Below are 27,372 nucleotides of genomic sequence, written 5' to 3'. Positions count from 1 at the left end.
CTGCGAACAGGAGAACGCTGTGAGCGCTCCGGGGAGGAGCGGGGACCCGGAGCGCTCGGCGTAACAGCTGTATTATAGTGTAATGTGGTGGCAGCACTGTGGTTGGCTGTGTTATAGTGCAATGTGGTGGCAGCACCAGTTCCCTCCCTTCCATGCATCTCTATGGGAGAACCATAGATTCCTGAATGCTGTATCTCCGACTCTCCCATAGAGATCTCCTGAGGATAGGGGATAAGTTTTGTTATTATGGATACCATATTCTGGATAGCCAAGACAAAACTAGGGGGGCAATTATAACAATTCTACATTTATACACTGCAGGTACATATTATCTCTCTGAGCTGGGGGCAGCATGGGGGGGGGGGGGGGGGGGGAGTTTGACCCTGAAGCTCCCGTTGACTTTAAAGGCAGCTTCAGGATGTATCCACATAGAAAAGAAATGACATGTCTTTTTGGCACTGTAATTAGTGTGGCTTCTGCAACATTTCCAAGTTCTGCGCTCTTTAATTTTGGTGGCCTCTAAATTATTAGAGTAGTGGACATGCAAGTGCAGTCCGCACCATTTATTCTAGGGACAATTATGTCTCCATTCTCAGGATTGGTGGGGGTCCCAGAAGTTAGACCCCCAACCAATCTGATTGTTATTCTATAACATAATAACATGGGAATTCAAATTTAAGCTGCTGCTTTAGCCTATAGAACAGTGTTTCCCAACCAGGAAGCCTCCAGCTGTTGCAAAACTACAACTCCAAGTCTACCCGGACAGGCAAAGGCACCCTGGTTGGGAAACAGTTTTAAAGGGTTACTCCGCTCCCCAGCGTCCAGAACATTGAGTTCCTGAACGCTGTGTGCGGGCTTCCATATTCACGCCCACCCCCTCGTGATGTCACGGCTTGCCCCCTCAATTAAAGTCTATGGGAGGGGGCGCGACGGCCGTCGCGCCCCCTCCCATAGACTTTCATTGAGGGGGCGGGACGTGACGTCACATGATGGGGTGTGACATCACGAGGGGGCGGGCGTGAACATGGAAGCCCGCACACAGCGTTCAGGAACTCAATGTTCCGGACGCTGGGGAGCGGAGTAACCCTTTAAGCAGAAGCTTCAGTGGCTCTAAAGCCCCTGTCCCACACACAAAGTTATCAGCAATGCTCAGAAGGAGCCAGCAACAGTTCTGGCTGTCCTGTGTCCTCCTTTGGCTCTCACACTCCCATCCTTAGCCCCTAAGGCTTCTGTTTCTCCTCAGGGGTGGCGCAGACAACAAAACTTCTGTCTATCCCACTTCCACTTCTTCCTCCCGCTGGCTCCAGGGACTGACTGACGCACAAAACACACAGGCACACAAAAAGCCGCTGCAAGGGTTTTTGTCTACACAGTAGAAGCGTGGTTGGCAGCACCTGAGGCAAGGCAGAATATTGGGCATCAAACTTTTCCCTACTTCCAGTTCCCCAAATAAAGCCTCACTTAGTGCGCTGCATAGTATAAAGAAGTAAGTGAGCATGTTGTGGGCAGGGGAGGCAGGTATCGTGCAGGTAGGTAGGTGGTGGTGGAAGGTAGAAATATAATGCTGGCATGTAGGTAGGTAGTGATGGTAGGTAGATTGATAGTGCAGGTAGGTGGGTTCATTGTGAATTAGATAGTAATAGTAGTTACAGTGGGGATCAAAAGTTTGGGCACCCCAGGTAAAAATTTGTATTAATGTGCATAAAGAAGCCAAGGAAGGAGGGAAAAATCTCCAAAAGGCATCAAATTACAGATTAGACATTCTTATAATATGTCAACAAAAGTTTAATCTATTTCCATCATTTACACTTTCAAAATAACAGAAAACAAAAAATGGCGTCTGCAAAAGTTTGGGCACCCTGCAGAATTTATAGCATGCACTGCCCCCTTTGCAATGCTGAGACCTGCCAGTGTCATAGATTGTTCTCAATCATCATCTGGGAAGACCAGGTGATGTCAGTCTCAAAGGTTTTAAATGCCCAGACTCATCTGACCTTGCCCCAACAATCAGCACCATGGGTTCTTCTAAGCAGTTGTCTAGAAATCTGAAACTGAAAATAGTTGACCCTCACAAAGCTGGAGAAGGCTATAAGAAGATAGCAAAACGTTTTCAGATGTCAATATCCTCTGTTTGGAATGTAATTAAGAAATGTCAGTCATCAGGAACAGTGGAAGTTAAAGCAAGATCTGGAAGACCAAGAAAAAAATCAGACAGAACAGCTCACAGGATTGTGAGAAAAACAATTCAAAACCCATGTTTGACTGCACAATCCCTCCAGAAAGATCTGGCAGACACTGGAGTTGTGGTACACTATTCCACTGTAAAGAGATACTTGTACAAATATGGTCTTCATGGAAGAGTCATCAGAAGAAAACCTCTTCTACGTCCTCACCACAAAAATCAGTGTTTGAACTTTGCAAATGAACATATAGACAAGCCTGATGCATTTTGGAAACAAGTTCTGTGGACCGATGAGGTTAAAATTGAACTTTTTGGCCAGAATGAGCAAAGGTACATTTGGAGAAGAAGGGGAACAGAATTTAATGAAAAGAACCCCTGTCCAACTGTTAAGCATTTGGGTGGATCAATCATGCTTTGGGGTTGTATTGCAGCCAGTGGCACAGGGAACATCACACGAGTAGAAGGAAAAATTGATTCAATAAAATTTCAGAAAATTTTGGATGCTAACTTGATGCCATCTGTGAAAAAGCTGAAGTTAAAGAGAGGATGGCTTCTACATATGGATAATGATTCTAAACACACCTCGAAATCCACGGGAGATTACATCAAGAGGCATAAACTGAAGGTTTTGCCATGGCCTTCACAATCTCCTGACCTCAACATAATAGAAAATCTATGGATAGACCTTAAAAGAGCAGTGCGTGACAGACAGCCCAGAAATCTCAAAGAACTGGAAGACTTTTGTAAGGAAGAATGGGCAAAGATACCTCAAACAAGAATTGAAAGACTCTTGTCTGGCTACAAAAAGTGTTTACAAGCTGTGATACTTGCCAAAGGGGGCAGTACAAGATATTAACTCTGCAGGGTGCCCAAACTTTTGCAGACACCATTTTTTTTTCTGTTATTTTGAAAGTGTAAATGATGGAAATAAAATCCAACTTTTGTTGACACATTATAAGAATGTCTAATCTGTAATTTGATGCCTTTTGGAGATTTTTCCATCTTTCCTTGGCTTCTTTATGCACATTAATACAATTTTTTTGTGGGGTGCCCAAACTTCTGATCCCCACTGTAGATATGTAGGCAGATATGCAGGCAGGTAGGTAGGCATGTAGGTAGATAGTATATGCAGGTAGGTATTTAGGTAATTCCCTCCCCCCCCCAGGTAGAAATAGAGTGTAGGTATTTTGGTAATCCCCCCAGGTAGGTAAAGACCGTAGGCAGGTAGGTAATTAGGTAATTATCTTCACACCAGGTAGGTAGAGAGTGTAGGCAGTTAGGTATTTAGGTAATCCCCCCCCCCACATAGATAGAGAAGGTAGACAAGTGGGTATTTAGGTAACCCCTCACTCCCAGGTAGGTAGAGAGTGTAGGCAGGTGGGTATTCAGGTAATCCCCTCCCACAGGTAGGTAGAATATAGGCAGGTTGATATTCAGTTAATTCCCTGCCCCCCCCCTCCCCAGGTAGCTTGTGTAGGCTCTTTTACCAAGAGTTTAGGCGAGTGATTATTTAGGTAATCCCCCAGGTACGGAGAGAGTGTAGGCAGATGATTATTTAGGTAATCCCCTCCCCCCCCAGGTAGGTGGCAGGGGATTATTAAGGTAATATACCCCCCCCCAGGTAGGTAAAGAGAGTGTAGGCGGGTGATTATTTAGGGCAATAGAGGATCATGCCCCCCCCCGTGCGCCATATATTATAGTATATACTATATAACAGGAGTGAGGGAGTAAGAAACCTTTTGGTCGTGCCGTGCCCCAAAAACCTTTTAAGCCGCTTGATGTGACACCAATGTGGGTGTGGTTTGAGGAGTGTGGCTTGTCACAGGGTGTTTTTTTCCCAGAATATTCCCTATATATTGTTTTCGTTGTAAGGACCTTACAGAGAGGACAATACAGAGGGAGGGGATTGCCACAACAGCCATTAATGTGTTTGTTCAGCATGGAAACCCATTTTAATGGTTATCCAGACCTGCATAATACAGATTCCAGTATTATAAATGTAAACAAATCTCCAGAGCCAGATGGTTTGCACCCAAGAGTTCTTAGAGAACTAAGTTTAGTAATATCTGTACCCCTGTTCATGATATTTAGAGATTCTCTGCTGTCTGGTATTGTGCCAAGGGACTGGCGCAAGGCGAATGTGGTGCCAATCTTAAAAAAGGGCTCTAGGTCTTCCCCAGGAAACTATACCGGTAAGTCTAACATGCATGGTGGGTAAATTGTTTGAAGGACTTATAAGGGATTACATACAGGAATACATAGGGGATAATTGTATTATAAGTGATAGCCAGCATGGGTTTACTAAGGATAGAAGTTGTCAAACCAATCTAATTTGCTTTTATGAAGAGGTGAGTAGAAGCCTTGACAGAGGAATGGCTGTGGATATAGTGTTTCTGGATTTTGGGTAAAGTGTTTGATACTGTCCCTCATAGACATCTGACAGGTAAGTCAAGGTTTTTGGGTTTGGAAACTTTAGTTTGTAACTGGATTGAACACTGGCTCATGGATCGTACCCAGAGAGTGGTGGTTAATGATTCGTACTCTGATTGGTCCCCGGTTATTAGTGGTGTACCCCAAGGTTCAGTACTGGGCCCGCTGTTGTTTAATTTATTTATCAATGATATAGAGGATGGCATTAACAGCTCTGTTTCTATCTTTGCAGATGACACCAAGCTTTGTAGCATGGTACAGTCTATAGAGGAGGTGTATAGGTTACAAGATGACTTGGATAGACTAAGTGTCTGGGCATCCACTTGGCAAATGAGGTTCAATGTGGATAAATGTAAAGTTATGCATCTGGGTACTAATAACCTGCATGCGTCGTATGTCTTAGGGGGGATTAAACTGGCAGAGTCACTGGTAGAGAGGGATCTGGGTGTACTTGTAGATCACAGACTACAGAATAGCAGGCAATGTCAGGCTGCTGCTTCCAAAGCTGGCAGGATATTGTCATGTATAAAAAGAGGCATGGACTCGAGGGACAGGGACATAATACTCCCCCTTTATAAAGCATTGGTACGGCCTCACCTGGAATATGCTGTTCAGTTTTGGGCACCTGTCCATAAAAGGGACACTGTGGAGCTGGAAAGGGTGCAGAGACGCGCGACTAAACTAATATGGGGCATGGAACATCTTAGCTATGAGGAGCGATTAAAGGAGTTACAATTGTTTAGTCTTGAGAAGAGACGTTTAAGGGGGGGATATGATAAACGTATATAAATATATAAATGGCCCATACAAAAAATATGGAGAAAAACTGTTCCAGGTTAAACCCCCCCTAAGGACGAGGGGGCACTCCCTCCGTCTGGAGAAGAAAAGGTTTAGTCTCAAGAGGCGACTCGCCTTCTTTACCATGAGAACTGTGAACTTATGGAACAGTCTACCTCAGGAACTGGTCACAGCAGGAAAAATTAACAGCTTTAAAACAGGGTTAGATACATTCCTGGAACAAAATAACATTAATGCTTATGAAGAAATATAAAATCCCATCCCTTCCCCAATATCGCGCCACCACCCACCCTTCAATTCCCTGGTTGAACTTGATGGACGTATGTCTTTTTTCAACCGTACTAACTATGTAACGCTTTAATTTTGCACCACCAATTGTACTTTCTAATGACATCAATAATTTTGCTACAAAATCTACAGTGAAAAATAATTACTTGTGAGGTTAAATTGAAAAAAATAAATTGACATTTTGTAGTCTGGGGGCTACCGCTTCTAAGCAGTGCACTTTTCGGTAAAAATGACACATTCAAAGATTTGTCACACAGAATGTCGCATGTGCGCTTAGGGGGTGGAGTTTGTGACTTTTTGTCAGATATGTGGAAATAGCAAAACTTCCGAACACTCATACATATGTTTTTTTTCTTCTCAATTTGCAGTGGTCAAGAATTTATCAACGTGTTACTCTCACACACACAAAAAGTCGCACAAGCAAAAAGACATCTTAAACCTATGCCAGCTCAGAGCTGAAAATGAACTTCAGTGGTGATTTCCCTTACTTTGCCATACCGGCGACAAATTTATTAACATTGTGTAACCTTTTGATAAATTTGTTGCACGTAAGGCAAAACAGAGAGCAAAACAAATCCCCTGCAAAAAGAATACCAACGAGTGAGCTACATATATTGGTTTTGTTTTACTACTTTTAAAAAATTATAACTTTTTTGTAGAAAAATAAGTATGCTTAAAAATGTACTCTTCTGAACCCTATAACTTAATGTTTTCATATATGAGGATCTATGAGGGCTTATTTTTTTGCGCTGTGATCTTTAATTTTTATTGGAACCATTTTTGTTTTGATGGGACTTTTTAATCACTTTAATTGTTTTCTGGTATATGAAGGAACCAAAAATATGCAACCTGGACTTTTTAAGTTTCAGCCATTAACCGTGCGGTTTAATTAACATTATATTTTAATAAGTTGTGACATTTGCACATGCAGCGATACCACGTGTTTATGGTTTTTTGTTTACATTATTTTATTAAAAAAATGGGGTTTTATACTATTTTTAAGGAGAATATTGCATGTAGTCTTTAGGCTACATAAACCGTTCAATGATGTGCCATAGAACAGGATTGATCAGTGTAATTGGCGGTCCTTTAGTGCAGGCTGCCATGGCTTCCTATACTATTGGAGCGCCGAACAGACGTGCTGAAGGCAGGTAGGGACCCTCCACCCATCCGCTGAACTGATCAGCTGGAAACAACCAGCTATGAAGCGTGCTCATCAGCTCCTATGTGCGCTTCATAGTTTGGGAGCAGGCATACATTTATTCCCTGCATCTTTAATTTGATACACATACACAGCCCCCAAACGCATACACAGCCCCATACACATACACAGCCCCCAAACGCATACACAGCCCCCAAACGCATACACAGCCCCATACACAGCCCCCAAACGCATACACAGCCCCATACACATACACAGCCCCCAAACGCATACACAACCCCATACACATACAGTTCGCCCCTGCCCCATCCCCGATGTGAAGGGTAAGAAGAGTGCCACACGGGTGTAGTACAGGAGCCGGGATTTATGTTCCTGGCTACTCTACAGTAGAGGAGTGGCGATGCAAAAGTGGTACGCATTGCTACTCATTGTACCTTATTGGGGAGTGCTGCAAGTCATCCGAATCCCCAGCCACATGGAGGGCATGGCATGATGTAAGGGGGCCATGGCCACCACAGTGCATTATAACAGCCAGCCACAGTGCTGCCACCACATTGCACTATAACACAGCCAACCACAGTGCTGCCACCACATTACACTAAAATACAGCCAACCACAGTGTTGCCACCACATTGCACTATACCACAGCCAACCACAGTGTTGCCACCACATTACACTATAATACAGCCAACCACAGTGCTGCCACCACAATGTACTATAACACAGCCGACCACAGTGCTGTCACCACAGCGCACTATAACTCAGCTGACCACAGTGCTGCCACCACAGTGCACTATACCACAGCCAACCACAGTGTACTATAATACAGCCAACCACAGTGCACTATAACACAGCCGACCACAGTGCTGTCACCACAGCGCACTATAACTCAGCTGACGACAGTGCTGCCACCACAGTGCACTATAACATAGCCAACCACAGTGCTGTCTCCACAGTGCACTATAACACAGCCAACCACAGTGCTGCCACCACATTGCACTATAACACAGCCAACCACAGTGCACTATAACAGCCAACCACAATGCTGCCACCACATTGCACTATAACACAGCCAACCACAGTGCTGCCACCACATTGCACTATAACACAGCCAACCACAGTGCACTATAACAGCCAACCACAATGCTGCCACCACATTGCACTATAACACAGCCAACCACAGTGCACTATAACACAGCCAACCACAGTGCTGCCACCACATTGCACTATAACACAGCCAACCACAGTGCACTATAACAGCCAACCACAATGCTGCCACCACATTGCACTATAACACAGCCAACCACAGTGCTGCCACCACATTGCACTATAACACAGCCAACCACAGTGCACTATAACAGCCAACCACAATGCTGCCACCACATTGCACTATAACACAGCCAACCACAGTGCTGCCACCACATTGCACTATAACACAGCCAACCACAGTGCACTATAACAGCCAACCACAATGCTGCCACCACATTGCACTATAACACAGCCAACCACAGTGCACTATAACACAGCCAACCACAGTGCTGCCACCACATTGCACTATAACACAGCCAACCACAGTGCTGCCACCACATTACACTATAATACAGCTGTTACGCCGAGCGCTCCGCGTCCCTGCTCCTCCCCGGAGCGCTCACAGCGTTCTCCTGTTCGCAGCGCCCCGGTCAGACCTGCTGACCAGGTGCGCTGCGATAATGTCCCCCAGCCGGGATGCGATTCGCGATGCGGGACGCGCCCGCTAGCGATGCGCATCCCGACCCGCTTACCAGACTCGTTCCCCGTCTGTGCTGTCCTAGGGAGCGGGGCCGCGCGCGCGCCGAGTCTTTGCGCCACTGATTGGCGCATGGGTTTTAATCAGTACTTTCACCTGTGCACTTCCCTATTTATACCTCACTTCCCCTGCACTTCCTTGCCGGATCTTGTTGCCATTGTACCAGTGAAAGCGTTTCCTTGTGTGTTCCTAGCCTGTGTTCCAGACCTCCTGCCGTTGCCCCTGACTACGATCCTTGCTGCCTGCCCTGACCTTCTGCTACGTCCGACCCTGCTCTTGTCTACTCCCTTGTACCGCGCCTATCTCAGCAGTCAGAGAGGTTGAGCCGTTGCCGGTGGATACGACTTGGTTGCTACCGCCGCTGCAAGACAATCTCGCTTTGCGGCGGGCTCCGGTGAAAACCAGTAGCAACTTAGAACCGGTCCGCCGACACGGTCCACGCCAATCCCTCTCTGGCACAGAGGATCCACCTCCAGCCTGCCGAATCGTGACAACAGCCAACCACAGTGCTGTCACCACAGTGTACTATAACACAGCCAACCACAGTGCTGCCACCACATTGCACTATAACACAGCCGACCACAGTGCAACATAACAGCCAACCACAGTGCTCCCACCACAGTGCACTATAACACAGCCAACCACAGTGCTCCCACCACAGTGCACTATAACACAGCCAACCACAGTGCTGCCACCACATTGCACTATAACAGCCAACCACAGTGCAACATAACAGCCAACCACAGTGCTCCCACCACAGTGCACTATAACACAGCCAACCACAGTGCTCCCACCACAGTGCACTATAACACAGCCAACCACAGTGCTGCCACCACATTGCACTATAACACAGCCAACCACAGTGCTCCCACCACAGTGCACTATACCACAGCCAACCACAGTGCTGCCACCACAGTGCACTATACCACAGCCAACCACAGTGCTGTCACCACAGTGCACTATACCACAGCCAACCACAGTGCTGCCCCCACAGTGCACTATAACACAGCCAACCACAGTGCTGTCACCACAGTGCACTATACCACAACCAACCACAGTGCTGTCACCACAGTGCACTATACCACAGCCAACCACAGTGCTGCCACCACAGCGCACTATAACACAGCCAACCACAGTGCTGCCACCACATTGCACTATAATACAGCCAACCACAGTGCTCCCACCACAGTGCACTATACCACAGCCAACTACAGTACTGTCACCACAGTGCACAATACCACAGCCAACCACAGTGATACCACCACAGTGCACTATACCACAGCCAACCACAGTGCTGTCACCACAGTGCACTATACCACAGCCAACCACAGTGCTGTCACCACAGCGCACTATAACACAGCCAACCACAGTGCTGTCACCACATTGCACTATAATACAGCCAACCACAGTGCTGCCACCTTATTGCACTATAACTCAGCTGACCACAGTGCTGCCACCACAGTGCACTATAACACAGCCAACCACAGTGCTGCCACCACAGTGCACTATAACACAGCCAACCACAGTGCTGTCGCCACAGTGCACTATAACACAGCCAACCACAGTGCTGTCACCACATTGCACTATAACAGCCAACCACAGTGCTGCCACCACATTGCTCTATAACACAGCCAAATACAGTGCTGACACCACATTACACTATAATACAGCCAACCACAGTGCTGCCACCACAGTGTACTATACCACAGCCAACCACAGTGCTGCCACCACATTGCACTATAACACAGCCAACCACAGTGTTGCCACCACAGTGCACTATACCACAGCCAACCACAATGCTGCCACCACAGTGTACTATAACACAGCCAACCACAGTGCGGTCACCACAGTGCACTATAACACAGCCAACTACAGTGCTGTCATCACAGTGCACTATAACACAGCCAACTACAGTGCTGCCACCACAGTGCACTATGACACAACCAACCACAGTGATGCCACTACATTACACTATAGCACAGCCAACCACAGTGCTGCCACCACAGTGCACTATAACACAGCCAACCAAAGTGCTGCCACCACATTACACTATAACACAGCCAACCAAAGTGCTGCCACTTGGTTTCCAATTGTTTAACCCCTCTATCAGCCCACTGGTGCTCTGCAATGTGACTTCATTCAAGGACCCCAGGACTGCCATGAGCATCTGCCTACTAGTTCTATTAGGCCACAATCACGGCTTAAAGGGGTATTCCAGGAATTGTTTTTAATTTGACTATGCTGCAGGGGCAGAGACCTGTCTCACTAGTCAACTGATGACAGGGAGCCTGTATGCTGGGTGGAGCGATCGCTTGGTGGGAGAGAGATCAATCTGCAACTAATGCAACAGCTGTAGGCACCCTGATTAAAAACCACAAGTCTTTTGAATGGATGCAGTTCATTTATCTTTCAATGGGTGGGGTGGCTGATGTGTGGGAGGGAGGAAAATGGAATTATGAGATTTGTAGTCAAAAAAAGAAAACTCACACAGGAAATACCAGTTCACAAAAAGCTAGCCACAGTGTTCTGGTAATCTCACAACATAGCCATTTAGCCCCAAGACAAGCACAGATCCTTCCTAAGCATGTCCATTACTGTCTGCCAGGTACGTACTAAGATCCCCTTATGGTCGATAACCCCTTTAAATGCCCTAGGTGGACAAAAAAAGTACAATTAATTTAATAAATAAACATTTCCATTATTTTCTTTCAGATAGTTTACCATATAAAAATACATATTTGGTGCTCACACAATAGTAATAACCAATAAAATAAAGTGGACCTCCACATTTTTTACCTTAGTTAAAATAAATAAATAAAAAATGGTGAAAAATTAAATAAAAATATGAATCATTACATTTTCTGTACCCTAAAAGAGTTTTGTGACAAACAAGCCCTAAGTTATGGCTAACTGGCTTAGATGAAAGTAAGTAAACATAGGAATTATTGTAAAGATAAAAAGCCACGTTAAATGTCATTGCATGTTTATTTTAAGCTATTTGTCATGCTACTTTACAGTGCTGTTAACCAAGACACAGTGATTCTATCCTTCTGTCTTATTTGTAATGTGATTAAAGTTGCCTTGTAAGCAGATTATCGGATTTTCAGTATTGTGCCTATATACTGTATATATTTAAATATCAGATACTTGGCTGGCAAAGGTAAATTTAAACAAACAACAAAAAACGTGGTCTCAAATGGCTGGAGGTGCTCAACTCCAAATGTGGTTGTGCATTTATACTGGGGGAGCAGATCCTGCCCTTGTAGTCCGTTGCTAGGGTCGATCCCCAGCATAAAAATGCATACAATGGAGGATGCCTGCAGTGGACTACAAGTGCCACAATAGAATCCTACACCAGATAGACGGTGTGGATGTGTAACAATTAGAATAATACAATACAGAAATATGGGTGCACTACTGTGGTAGATGTATACAATGAAATTGGCTATCCCTCAACACTGATGTTAAAAATTTAGACATTCGCCAGTATATCCTTATATGAAGGACATACCAGAGCCCGCACACCAACGCCAAGGTTTCTCAAATGGCGCGGGACCTAACGCTAATCCTACCTGTGCATGATAAGCAAAACAGGGGCCAGTGGGCAATTTTGCTTATCACGCACAGGTAGGTTTAGCGTTAGGTCCCGCGCCATTTGAGAAACCTTGGCGTTGGTGTGCGGGCTCTGGTATGTCCTTCATATAAGGATATACTGGCGAATGTCTCAATTTTAACATCAGTGTTGAGGGATAGCCAATGTCATTGTATACATCTACCACAGTAGTGCACCCATATTCCTGTATTGTATTACTGGCAAAGGTAAAGTAAAGCCCAATGCAGTCTCTGTTGGATTATAGATATATGACAGTAGTCATTCCTAAAATTTTCCACACTTAAAGAAGAGTCATTTATGCCTCTGTTTACATCTTGTATATATTTATAACAATATCAATTTTATTAGAACATTTACACAAGATCTCCCATGGCCCTTATTAAATATAGCTTGTCTTAACCGCTGCCATAGTGTTGCACAGGACAGTAATTGTTACGCCGAGCGCTCCGGGTCCCCGCTCCTCCCCGGAGCGCTCGCTACACTCTCTCCGCTGCAGCGCTCCGGTCAGATCCACTGACCCGGGGCGCTGCGATTCTGCTGCCAGCCGGGATGCGATTCACGATGCGGGTAGCGCCCGCTCGCGATGCGCACCCCGGCTCCCGTACCTGACTCGCTCTCCCTCGGTCCTGTCCCGGCGCGCGCGGCCCCGCTCCCTAGGGCGCGCGCGCGCCGGGTCTTTGCGATTTAAAGGGCCACTGCGCCGCTGATTGGCGCAGTGATTCCAATTAGTGTCTTCACCTGTGCACTTCCCTATATCACCTCACTTCCCCTGCACTTCCCTGCCGGATCTTGTTGCCATTGTGCCAGTGAAAGCGTTCCTTGTATGTTCCTAGCCTGTGTTCCAGACCTCCTGCCGTTGCCCCTGACTACGATCCTTGCTGCCTGCCCCGACCTTCTGCTACGTCCGACCTTGCTTCTGTCTACTCCCTTGTACCGCGCCTATCTTCAGCAGCCAGAGAGGTTGAGCCGTTGCTAGTGGATACGACCTGGTCACTACCGCCGCAGCAAGACCATCCCGCTTTGCGGCGGGCTCTGGTGAAAACCAGTAGTGACTTAGAACCGATCCACTAGCACGGTCCACGCCAATCCCTCTCTGGCACAGAGGATCCACTACCTGCCAGCCGGCATCGTGACAGTAGATCCGGCCATGGATCCCGCTGAAGTTCCTCTGCCAGTTGTCGCTGACCTCACCACGGTGGTCGCCCAGCAGTCACAACAGATAGCGCAACAAGGCCAACAGCTGTCTCAACTGACCGTTATGCTACAACAGTTACTACCACAGCTTCAGCAGTCATCTCCTCCGCCAGCTCCTGCACCTCCTCCGCAGCGAGTGGCCGCTCCTGGGCTACGCCTATCCTTGCCGGATAAATTTGATGGGGACTCTAAGTTTTGCCGTGGCTTTCTTTCCCAATGTTCCCTGCATCTGGAGATGATGTCGGACCTGTTTCCCACTGAAAGGTCTAAGGTGGCTTTCGTAGTCAGCCTTCTGTCCGGAAAAGCCCTGTCATGGGCCACACCGCTCTGGGACCGCAATGATCCTGTCACTGCCTCTGTACACTCCTTCTTCTCGGAAGTCCGAAGTGTCTTTGAGGAACCTGCCCGAGCCTCTTCTGCTGAGACTGCCCTGTTGAACCTGGTCCAGGGTAATTCTTCCGTTGGCGAGTATGCCGTACAATTCCGTACTCTTGCTTCAGAATTGTCCTGGAATAATGAGGCCCTCTGCGCGACCTTTAAAAAAGGCCTATCCAGCAACATTAAAGATGTTCTGGCCGCACGAGAAATTCCTGCTAATCTACATGAACTTATTCACCTAGCCACTCGCATTGACATGCGTTTTTCCGAAAGGCGTCAGGAGCTCCGCCAAGATATGGACTCTGTTCGCACGAGGCGTTTCTTCTCCTCGGCTCCTCTCTCCTCTGGTCCCCTGCAATCTGTTCCTGTGCCTCCCGCCGTGGAGGCTATGCAGGTCGACCGGTCTCGCCTGACACCTCAAGAGAGGACACGACGCCGCATGGAGAACCTCTGCCTGTACTGTGCTAGTACCGAACACTTCCTGAGGGATTGTCCTATCCGTCCTCCCCGCCTGGAAAGACGTCCGCTGACTCCGCACAAAGGAGAGACAGTCCTTGATGTCTACTCTGCTTCTCCACGTCTTACTGTGCCTGTGCGGATGTCTGCCTCTGCCTTCTCCTTCTCTACCGTGGCCTTCTTGGACTCTGGATCTGCAGGAAATTTTATTTTGGCCTCTCTCGTCAACAGGTTCAACATCCCAGTGACCAGTCTCGCCAGACCCCTTTACATCAATTGTGTAAACAATGAAAGATTGGACTGTACCATACGCTTCCGCACGGAGCCCCTTCTAATGAGCATCGGATCTCATCACGAGAGGATTGAACTTTTGGTCCTCCCCAATTGCACCTCGGAAATTCTCCTTGGACTTCCCTGGCTTCAACTTCATTCCCCAACCCTGGATTGGTCCACTGGGGAGATCAAGAGTTGGGGGCCCTCTTGTTCCAAGGACTGTCTAAGACCGGTTCCCAGTAACCCTTGCCGTGACTCTGTGGTTCCCTCAGTAACCGGTCTCCCTAAGGCCTATATGGACTTCGCGGATGTTTTCTGCAAAAAACAAGCTGAGACTCTACCTCCTCACAGGCCTTATGATTGCCCTATCGACCTCCTCCCGGGTACTACTCCACCCCGGGGCAGAATTTATCCTCTCTCTGCCCCAGAGACTCTTGCCATGTCTGAGTATGTCCAGGAAAATTTAAAAAAGGGCTTTATCCGTAAATCCTCCTCTCCTGCCGGAGCTGGATTTTTCTTTGTGTCCAAAAAAGATGGCTCCCTACGTCCTTGCATTGACTACCGCGGTCTTAATAAAATCACGGTTAAGAACCGCTACCCCCTACCCCTCATCTCTGAACTCTTTGATCGCCTCCAAGGTGCCCACATCTTTACTAAATTGGACTTAAGAGGCGCCTATAACCTCATCCGCATCAGAGAGGGGGATGAGTGGAAAACGGCGTTTAACACCAGAGATGGACACTTTGAGTATCTGGTCATGCCCTTTGGCCTGTGCAACGCCCCTGCTGTCTTCCAAGACTTTGTCAATGAAATTTTTCGTGATCTGTTATACTCCTGTGTTGTTGTATATCTGGACGATATCCTAATTTTTTCTGCCAATCTAGAAGAACACCGCCAGCATGTCCGTATGGTTCTTCAGAGACTTCGTGACAATCAACTCTATGCCAAAATTGAGAAATGTCTGTTTGAATGCCAATCTCTTCCTTTTCTAGGATATTTGGTCTCTGGCCAGGGACTACAAATGGATCCAGACAAACTCTCTGCCGTCTTAGATTGGCCACGCCCCTCCGGACTCCGTGCTATCCAACGCTTTTTGGGGTTCGCCAATTATTACAGGCAATTTATTCCACATTTTTCTACCGTTGTGGCTCCTATCGTGGCTTTAACCAAAAAAAATGCCGATCCCAAGTCGTGGCCTCCTCAAGCGGAAGACGCCTTTAAACGACTCAAGTCTGCCTTTTCTTCGGCTCCCGTGCTCTCCAGACCTGACCCTTCCAAACCCTTCCTATTGGAGGTTGATGCCTCCTCAGTGGGAGCTGGAGCTGTTCTTTTACAAAAAAATTCTTCCGGGCATGCTGTCACTTGTGGTTTTTTTTCTAGGACCTTCTCTCCGGCGGAGAGGAACTACTCCATCGGGGATCGAGAGCTTCTAGCCATTAAATTAGCACTTGAGGAATGGAGGCATCTGCTGGAGGGATCAAGATTTCCAGTTATTATTTACACCGACCACAAGAACCTCTCCTACCTCCAGTCTGCCCAACGGCTGAATCCTCGCCAGGCCCGGTGGTCTCTGTTCTTTGCCCGATTTAATTTTGAGATTCACTTTCGTCCTGCCGATAAGAACATTAGGGCCGATGCTCTCTCTCGTTCCTCGGATGCCTCAGAAGTTGAACTCTCTCCGCAACACATCATTCCACCTGACTGCCTGATCTCCACTTCTCCAGCCTCCATCAGGCAAACTCCTCCAGGAAAGACCTTTGTTTCTCCACGCCAACGCCTCGGAATCCTCAAATGGGGTCACTCCTCCCATCTCGCTGGTCATGGGGGCATCAAGAAATCTGTGCAACTCATCTCCCGCTTCTATTGGTGGCCGACTCTGGAGACGGATGTTGTGGACTTTGTGCGAGCCTGCACTATCTGTGCCCGGGATAAGACTCCTCGCCAGAAGCCCGCTGGTTTTCTTCATCCCCTGCCTGTCCCCGAACAGCCTTGGTCTCTGATTGGTATGGATTTTATTACTGATTTACCCCCTTCCCGTGGCAACACTGTTATTTGGATGGTCGTTGATCGATTCTCCAAAATGGCACATTTCATCCCTCTTCCTGGTCTTCCTTCAGCGCCTCAGTTGGCTAAACAATTTTTTGTACACATTTTTCGTCTTCACGGGTTGCCTACGCAGATCGTCTCGGATAGAGGCGTCCAATTTGTGTCTAAATTCTGGAGGGCTCTCTGTAAACAACTCAAGATTAAATTAAATTTTTCTTCTGCATATCATCCCCAGTCCAATGGACAAGTAGAAAGAATTAACCAAGTCTTGGGTGATTATTTGCGACATTTTGTTTCCTCCCGCCAGGATGACTGGGCAGATCTCCTTCCATGGGCCGAATTCTCGTATAACTTCAGAGTCTCTGAATCTTCCTCCAAATCCCCATTTTTCGTGGTGTACGGCCGTCACCCTCTTCCCCCCCTCCCTACCCCCTTGCCCTCTGGTCTGCCCGCTGTGGATGAAATTTCTCGTGACCTTTCCATTATATGGAGAGAGACCCAAAATTCTCTCTTACAGGCTTCTTCACGCATGAAGAGGTTCGCGGATAAGAAAAGAAGAGCTCCTCCCGTTTTTTCCCCTGGAGACAAGGTATGGCTCTCCGCTAAATATGTCCGCTTCCGTGTCCCTAGCTACAAGTTGGGACCACGCTATCTTGGTCCTTTCAAAATTTTGTGTCAAATTAATCCTGTCTCTTACAAACTTCTTCTTCCTCCTTCTCTTCGTATCCCTAATGCCTTTCACGTCTCTCTTCTTAAACCACTCATCCTCAACCGTTTTTCTCCCAAATCTGTTCCTCCCACTCCTGTTTCCGGCTCCTCGGACATCTTCTCTGTCAAAGAGATCTTAGCCTCTAAAAAGGTCAGAGGGAAAACTTTTTTTTTAGTGGACTGGGAGGGTTGTGGTCCTGAAGAGAGATCCTGGGAACCTGAGGACAACATCCTAGATAAAAGTCTGCTCCTCAGGTTCTCAGGCCCTAAAAAGAGGGGGAGACCCAAGGGGGGGGTACTGTTACGCCGAGCGCTCCGGGTCCCCGCTCCTCCCCGGAGCGCTCGCTACACTCTCTCCGCTGCAGCGCTCCGGTCAGATCCACTGACCCGGGGCGCTGCGATTCTGCTGCCAGCCGGGATGCGATTCACGATGCGGGTAGCGCCCGCTCGCGATGCGCACCCCGGCTCCCGTACCTGACTCGCTCTCCCTCGGTCCTGTCCCGGCGCGCGCGGCCCCGCTCCCTAGGGCGCGCGCGCGCCGGGTCTTTGCGATTTAAAGGGCCACTGCGCCGCTGATTGGCGCAGTGATTCCAATTAGTGTCTTCACCTGTGCACTTCCCTATATCACCTCACTTCCCCTGCACTTCCCTGCCGGATCTTGTTGCCATTGTGCCAGTGAAAGCGTTCCTTGTATGTTCCTAGCCTGTGTTCCAGACCTCCTGCCGTTGCCCCTGACTACGATCCTTGCTGCCTGCCCCGACCTTCTGCTACGTCCGACCTTGCTTCTGTCTACTCCCTTGTACCGCGCCTATCTTCAGCAGCCAGAGAGGTTGAGCCGTTGCTAGTGGATACGACCTGGTCACTACCGCCGCAGCAAGACCATCCCGCTTTGCGGCGGGCTCTGGTGAAAACCAGTAGTGACTTAGAACCGATCCACTAGCACGGTCCACGCCAATCCCTCTCTGGCACAGAGGATCCACTACCTGCCAGCCGGCATCGTGACAGTAATAGCTTTCTTAAAATGTGATTCTCCTAAATGGGTCCTACATCATTAAAGAGGTACTGAGCCCCTAGACATCTTATCCCCTCTCCAAATGTTAGATGATAAGATGTCTGATCGCGGGGGTCCCGCTGCTGGGGACCCCTGCGATCTCCCTGCTGTACTCCGCGTTCGCTTAGAGTGTCGGGTCCAGTGCCGCAGGCTCGTGCCGTCACGGCCATGCCTTGCTCTTGACGTCACGGCCACACACCCTCAATGTAAGTCTATGGGAGGGGGCGTGATAACCGTCACACCCCCTCCCATAGACTTGCATTGAGGGGGCGTGGCCATGACAGCACAAGCGGGCGTGGCTGTGACATCACGAGCCTCCGCCCCACATCACCAGTCATCCAGCACGGAGTAAAGTTCACTCTGTGCACCGGATGTCCGGGGGTCGCAGCCGAGATTGCAGGGTTCCCCAGCGACGGGACCCCCACGATCAGATCCTTTGGATAAGGGATAAGATGTCTAGGGGTGGAATACTCCTTTAAGGGGGAGGGGGAGAGTAGTAAAGTGGTAAGCACTAACTGTGAAGAGTCCTGGGGGTCTGGTCCTGGTCTCCATCAGAGTCTGGCATTATAAACCAGCTTCAGTAACATCTGGCACGCAAAGTGGGGCCAGGCCTTGACTTTATCTGTGCAAGCCCTGGATGCCACTGGAGCAGGCTTGTAATGTCAGAACTACATGACTCTGAAGAAGACCAGGACTGCACCCAAAATTCTTTACAAGTGTGGCAACTTTTTTCCCTTTATTCTGCAAGACCTATTTCAGAGAGCTGTATCCAGGCCCAGACTGGGACTAAAAAGCAGCACTGCTACACAGACCCCAAAGCCCACATACTATATGACCTGTCAGATCGTTTGTGCCAGCATGTCTTTTCTTTTTGTATATATATTTTTTATTTTAATGAACAAGAAAGCATACAGCATGCACTTTCCTATACAGTTTGTCCCTGCAAAAATAAATAAATAATATATTTACCCCATGAGGACATAGCCCATTTTGGCCCTAAAGCGTACATGTCAGTTCGCACAAAAAACAAAAAGTGTATATGTTACTCAGTATCTAATCCTGACCATGATCATTTTTATGCCTCTGTCACTTACATTTATTACAAAAATATCTCTTTTCAGTGTCTCACAGTGTTAAAAATCCTCTCAGGGTAAGGCACGTGTCCCCCCTTGTGGTGCTGGGAGGTGATTGGTGCAACTGCTCATGCAGCCTTGTCGATGAGTCATTTCTTGTCCATGACTCATGGACGAGGCTGATGCTGCTGCAGGACTGGTTAGTGTCCCAGTAGGTGTGGGATTTTCAGGAGCCGTTATCTTTATTAAATGTTCAAAATTTCTTGAACAACAATATTACAAAAGGTCTTAAATTTTCATCATTAACAACATATAATATTTTTTGCATCTGACAGTATCTATTTTTAAGGACACAAAAATTTTTCATTTTTGCGTTTTCATTTTTTCCTCCTTTCCTTTTTAAATCCAGAACCTACAGACCTATAACAGGGCTTGTTTTTTGTGTAAACAATTGTACTTTGTAATGACACCTTTTTTTTACCATAAAATGTACCGCAAAACCCCAAAATTATTATTTGTAGGTGGATATTAATAAGAAAACTGCAATTTTGCAACTTTTGTGGAATTTTGTTTTTACGCAGTGCACTTTATGGTAAAAATTATACATTACCTTTATTCTGTCGGTCAATGTGATTAAACGATACCCAATTTATATAGTTTTTCTATTTTTGTACTACTTCAAAAAGAAAAATAAGCAAACATTTTTTTTTATAAAATTGGTATGCATAAAAATTGTGCTCTTCTGAACCCTATATTAAAAAAAAAAAGTTATATGAATAAATATTAAACAAAAATAAATTGCAACACCATAAATAAGCATAGCATATGGTCGATGAGATTTCTATTTACGAGGCACAGTACCATATGCTTACTTGTCATTGAGACATTTTAGACCTGATTCTTCCTTCCCAGACTTTATCATCTAAGCATCAAGCCCACTGGGTACAAAAACTACCTGAACTAAAACTAAACTGCAGGAATTGCAGAGGAAATATAATGTAATCCCCCATTGGGTACAATAAAGACATTGTTCCTGCATACAATGGTTCATCAGAGTCTCACCCTTAAATGGGCACTGTCAGATCCAAAATCTTTTCATATGTTGTTGCTGATGTTGCTTTTGTAATATGGTTTAAATCCTCCCAGTTCACTTCCCCCATCATGATAAACCACCCCCTGCCTTAATTATTATTATTTTTAGTTTTCTACCTTGATATAGTTCTTTATCTATCCTAAGTCTCAGTCAGCTCCACAGACATCTACACACACAGCCAAGAGCAGTTCAATGCGAGATGGGCTGTGATTGGCTGAGACCGAACACACTCCCCTCAGCTCTCAGCACTGAACTCTACAGTATGTCAGCTCTGACCAGCAGATTGCAAAGGGAGCTGAAATGTTTAGCACAATATTCAGCACTATGCGATGAAGGCATCATGACTCTACAGTCTAGCTCAGTTCAAAGGGAAAGGGAACTGAATTATTCAGCTTTATACAATTTATAAGAGAAAGAAATGGTCGGCACTGTAGGAAGTCCGGTGCTCGTGGATAAAATAATATATAGAAGATGAAGAAATCCCGGCACTCGTAGATGAATGAAGAAAATCTTGTCTTTTTATTTTTGCATAGGGCAAATATACACCAACGCAGAACGCGTTCCGGCTTATGCCTTTATCAACTGCATATCAAAACTGAACAAAAAGGCTCGTTATATACACGTCAAAGGTACCTAATTAATACGTCATTAGTAACCATGACAATCTGATAAACAAAAACAACAATACACGTGGTTGTCTTGCAGCAGGAAAGCATACAATTTATACACTCTGCTGAGTTGAGGTCCCATCTGCATTTACTGACTTTTGCCTCTGCCAGGCTGTTGCAGGAGACAATCTGCTAGCAAGACTGCAAGCAGGACAAGAAGGAGGACCCCTGGTGGGTAAATTTTTAGGGGTTAATATATATATATATATATATATATATATATATTTTACACTCTTGCTCAAGATTTACTAAAGTTGTGCACGTCCTTTGATACATTTTGTGAAAATATAGAAATGCCCCCCCTCGCTCTACCGTGCACTCCTTCTCTACCTCACACGGTACACTGCTCACTGCCCATAGCTAGAAGTGCTGGAGCAGCAGTGTGCGCCGAACAAAACTCTGCATAATAGTAAAATCATAAATCTGTATTAAGTACACAGAGGGGGAGATTCTCAAAGAATTTTGCACCAAAAAAATAAATAAAAATCAATTTTTGCGCGAAAAGTATCGACCACATTTTCAAAGAGATTTGTGCCGTGGTTTACACTGTTCACGTCAGTTTTGTAAAAGTGGGCGTGTCCACGCATATTTTCTCTTTTATACGTGGGTGAGTCCAGTTTACATAAAAAATTTCACACCAGCTTTTTGATGTACAATTTACATTTTGATGTAGAAATTACAGAAATGGTTGTAGTTTTATTGTTTTGTGGTTTTTTTTGGTGTTTTTTTTTGCGGGGGAAAGGTGTTATGTAAGTAATTATAAAAAAAAATTATTATTGAAAAATGTTATAAAAATAATATATATATACTTTTTATTTATTTTTTTCTCTCTCTTGGTCACTGCACCGGCACTCACATTTAAGCTCAGAAATGTTTTATTTATACAGTTATCGCTTGTCTGGGCACTAGTAACCATGGAATATTTCGTGAGATGTTTCCACCAGAATTTTCTTGAATGTAAAATTTGGCGCAAAAATCGACAATTGCACAGAAAAAATATAAGTGGTGCAAAAATGAATTTTCACATATTTTCAAAGCAGTAAAAGAGACCTTTGAAGATGTGAGGAGAAAAAAAAAGTTGTGAATAATATCGCTGGAACAGAAATTACAGTAGTTTTTGTGAATCTCCCCAAGAATGTCTGGGTTTAAAAAATATAGATGTAAGGGGACAGATTGTTCAGCAAAATTACATATCTGTGTTTACCAACCAAAATGCCTCCAAATGTTGCAAAACTTGGCATGCTGGGAGTTGTAGTTTTGCAAAAGCTGGAGGCATCCTGGTAGCAGAAATTAATGTGTGACATGTATGCAGCAGAGCTGAATGTGTGATTATATGTAAGCATGACCACGCATACACTCAACTCTGCTACATACACCTGATCACACTCAGCTCTGCTACATACACACATTCACACACTCAACTCTGCTACATACACACGCACACACTCAGCTCTGCTACATACACACACTCAGACACTCAACTCTGCTACATACACATTCACACACTCAGCTCTGCTACATACACACACTCAGCTTTGCTACATACACAAACTCACACACTCAACTCTGCTACATACACACATAACACACTCAACTCTGCTACATACACACATAACACACTCAACTCTGCTACATACACACAGAACACACTCAGCTCTGCTACATATGCACATAACACACTCAGCTCTGCTACATACACACATAACACACTCAGCTCTGCTACATACACACATAACACACTCAGCTCTGCTATATACACACACTCAACTCTGCTACATACAAACATAATACACTCAACTCTGCTACATACATACACTTACACACTAAACTCTGCTACATACACACACATAACACACTCAACTCTGCTACATACACACAGAACACACTCAGCTCTGCTACATATACACATAACACTCAGCTCTGCTACATACACACATAACACTCAGCTCTGCTATATACACACATAACACACTCAGCTCTGCTACATACACACATAACACACTCAGCTCTGCTACATACACACACTCAACTCTGCTACATACACACATAATACACTCAACTCTGCTACATACACACACTTACACACTCAACTCTGCTATATACACACACATAACACACTCAACTCTGCTACATACACACACTTACATACTCCGCTCTGCTACATACACACATAACACACTCAACTCTGCTACATACACACATAACACACTCAACTCTGCTACATACACACATAACACACTCAACTCTGCTACATACACACATAACACACTCCGCTCTGCTACATACACAAATAACACACTCAACTCTGCTACATACACACATAACACACTCAACTTTGCTACATACACACACTCACACACTCAGCTCTGCTACATACACACACTCACACACTCAGCTCTGCTACATACACACACTTACACACTCAGCTCTGCTACATACACACACTTACACACTCAGCTCTGCTACATACACACATAACACACTCACCTCTGCTACATACACACAATCACACATATACATAGACCTAACAGCTTTACTTCCTTCTCCCTCCCTGCACATTACAGTGGTATATTCTTAGCTGTATGGTCACCATGGTTACATTACACAGGTGCAATCTCCTGCTCTCATCAAGAACAGCAGAAGTATTTCCCCCAGTGTATTATCGGGTGTATTTCGCCCAGTGTATTATCGGGTGTATTTCGCCCAGTGTATTATCGGGTGTATTTCGCCCAGTGTATTATCGGGTGTATTTCGCCCAGTGTATTATCGGGTGTATTTCGCCCAGTGTATTATCGGGTGTATTTCGCCCAGTGTATTATCGGGTGTATTTCGCCCAGTGTATTATCGGGTGTATTTCGCCCAGTGTATTATCGGGTGTATTTCGCCCAGTGTATTATCGGGTGTATTTCGCCCAGTGTATTATCGGGTGTATTTCGCCCAGTGTATTATCGGGTGTATTTCGCCCAGTGTATTATCGGGTGTATTTCGCCCAGTGTATTATCGGGTGTATTTCGCCCAGTGTATTATCGGGTGTATTTCGCCCAGTGTATTATCGGGTGTATTTCGCCCAGTGTATTATCGGGTGTATTTCGCCCAGTGTATTATCGGGTGTATTTCGCCCAGTGTATTATCGGGTGTATTTCGCCCAGTGTATTATCGGGTGTATTTCGCCCAGTGTATTATCGGGTGTATTTCGCCCAGTGTATTATCGGGTGTATTTCGCCCAGTGTATTATCGGGTGTATTTCGCCCAGTGTATTATCGGGTGTATTTCGCCCAGTGTATTATCGGGTGTATTTCGCCCAGTGTATTATCGGGTGTATTTCGCCCAGTGTATTATCGGGTGTATTTCGCCCAGTGTATTATCGGGTGTATTTCGCCCAGTGTATTATCGGGTGTATTTCGCCCAGTGTATTATCGGGTGTATTTCGCCCAGTGCATTATCGGGTGTATGGGGTTAGACTGCGGGTGAATGGGTGATCACAAGTGTCCATAATCATTTCATTGTTATTAAAAGGTACATGGAAAGATTTTAAGTATCACAGAGATAATCTGACTAGCGGCAGAAGCAGAGTAATCTCTGCAATTCACTCTGAAGAAATGGAATCGATGATTTAGAGCATCTCGCTAAGTACAGTCCAAGATGGCTTATATTTGCGTTCAAAAAAAGGTACATGCGGAAAATTTTTGTGTGTAAAGGAAAAGTACGCAGTTAATAAATCCGTATGTACTATAGATGTCACTCCAAGGTACTCGCGACAAAGGTACTCACTCCAAAGATCGCGACATCAGGAGAAAATGCTCTATCAGAATGTACGGGGGAAAAAAGACGCAAAAAACAGCTTGCGCTAAATTTTGCGCAAGAATTTACACACAAAAACTGTGTAAATTATTTGATACATGTCCCCCAATGTGTGTATGTGTGTATGTTCCAGCATCACGTCCAAACGGCTAAAGATATTAACATGAAACTTGGCACACATGTTACTTATATGTCAACAACAAACATAGGATAGGTGATTTAACCCTTACTCACCCCCATTTGCCAGGCTCAGGGTTTTTGTTTAAAGTCCCATGCAAGTCTATGGGAAATATATGTTGCTTCATAACTTCCAAACGGCTGGAGATATTTCGATAATAGTTGGTCACATGTTACTTATATGTCCACTTAAAATATAGGATAGTTAATTTAACCCTTAACTACCCCCATTTGTATGGGTCTGGGTTTTTGTTTAAAGACCCATGCAAATCTATGGGAAATGTATGTTCCCACATAACTTCCGTACGGCTGGAGATATTTCAATAATACCTGGTACACATATTACTTATATGTTAAATAAAAAGATATGATAGTTAAATTAACCCTTACCTACACCCTTATATAAAAGATGGGTTTTTATTTCAAGTCCCATGCAAGTATATGGGACTTGCAGTACTTCCACAAGCTCCGCTCTGCATCTCCTGGTGAATGTGTCAATCCGGCTTGCAAGCCACACCCCATCTCACAAAGACACACCCACATTTTATGTCCCACCCCTTTGATTATCTATCCGTTTTGTGCATCGGTCTGGCTTGCAAATCACGCCCAGTTCCACAAAGCCACGTCCCCTTCTATTTTCAGCTTTCAATATCTTCATCACAAATCAGTCCCACCTGACAACAGAATATGAGGATGGGACATAAGGATGGGATATGAGGACGGGATATGAGGTTGGGATATGAGGACGGGATATGAGGTCGAGATAGGAGGACGGGAAATGAGGCCCAGATAGGAGGTTGGGATATGAGGATGGAATATGAGGATGGGATATGAGGTCGAGATAGGAGGTCAGGAAATGAGGACAGGATATGAGGTCAGGATAGGAGGACAGGATAGGAGGTCGGGATAGGAGGTCGAGATAGGAGGACAGGATAGGAGGTCAGGATATGAGGATGGGATATGAGGTTGAGATAGGAGGTCGAGATTTGAGGACAGGATAGGAGGTCAGGATATGAGGTCAAGATATGATGACGGGATATGTGGACTGGATATGAGGACGGCATATGAGGACGGCATATGGGGTTGGGATATGACAACAATATATGAGGATGGGATATTGTTACGCCGAGCGCTCCGGGTCCCCGTTCCTCCCCGGAGCGCTCGCCTCATCCTCGTTGCTGCAGCGCCCCGGTCAGATCCACTGACCGGGTGCGCTGCGGTCCCGCCTCCAGCCGGGATGCGATTCGCGATGCGGGTGGCGCCCGCTCGCGATGCGCACCCCGGTCCCCGTACCTGACTCGCTCTCCGTCGGTCCTGTCCCGGCGCGCGCGGCCCCGCTCCCTAGGGCGCGCGCGCGCCGGGTCTCTGCGATTTAAAGGGCCAGTGCACCTATGATGGTGCCTGGCCCAATCTTCCAATTAGCTTAATTAGTTTCCACCTGTGCACTTCCCTATATCACCTCACTTCCCCTGCACTCCCTTGCCGGATCTTGTTGCCTTAGTGCCTAGTGAAAGCGTTCCCTTGTCTGTTCCTAGCCCGTGTTCCTGACCTCCTGCCGTTGCCCCTGACTACGATCCTTGCTGCCTGCCTCGACCTTCTGCTACGTCCGACCTTGCTTCTGCCTACTCCCTTGTACCTCGCCTATCTTCAGCAGTCAGAGAGGTGAGCCGTTGCTAGTGGATACGACCTGGTCACTACCGCCGCTGCAAGACCATCCCGCTTTGCGGCGGGCTCTGGTGAAAACCTGTAGTGGCTTAGAACCGGTCCACTAGCGCGGTCCTCGCCATCCCTCTCTGGCACAGAGGATCCACTACCTGCCAGCCGGCATCGTGACAGTAGATCCGGCCATGGATCCCGCTGAAGTTCCTCTGCCAGTTGTCACCGACCTCCCTACACTGGTCGCCCAGCAAGCCCTAAAGATCGCCCAACGAAATCAACAGCTGGCATACTTGACCTCCGTGACACTGCATCTTCAGTCACAGATACAGCAAATTCAGTCACAGCTACAGCTGCAACAACCATCTCCTCCGCCGGCTCCTGCAACTCCTCCGCAGCAACCGGCCGCTCCTAACCCCTGCTTGTCCCTGCCGGACAAATTTGATGGGGTCCGCAATGATCCTGCCACAGCCACAGTCCAGTCCTACTTCGCTGAGGTCCGTGGTGTCTTCGAGGAGCCTGCCCGAGCCTCTTCTGCC

The sequence above is a fragment of the Hyla sarda genome, chromosome 4, assembly GCF_029499605.1.
Source record: "Hyla sarda isolate aHylSar1 chromosome 4, aHylSar1.hap1, whole genome shotgun sequence".
Lineage (NCBI taxonomy): Eukaryota > Metazoa > Chordata > Amphibia > Anura > Hylidae > Hyla > Hyla sarda.
The sequence above is the reverse complement of the archived record's forward strand: the minus strand, read 5'-3'. Positions refer to the sequence as shown.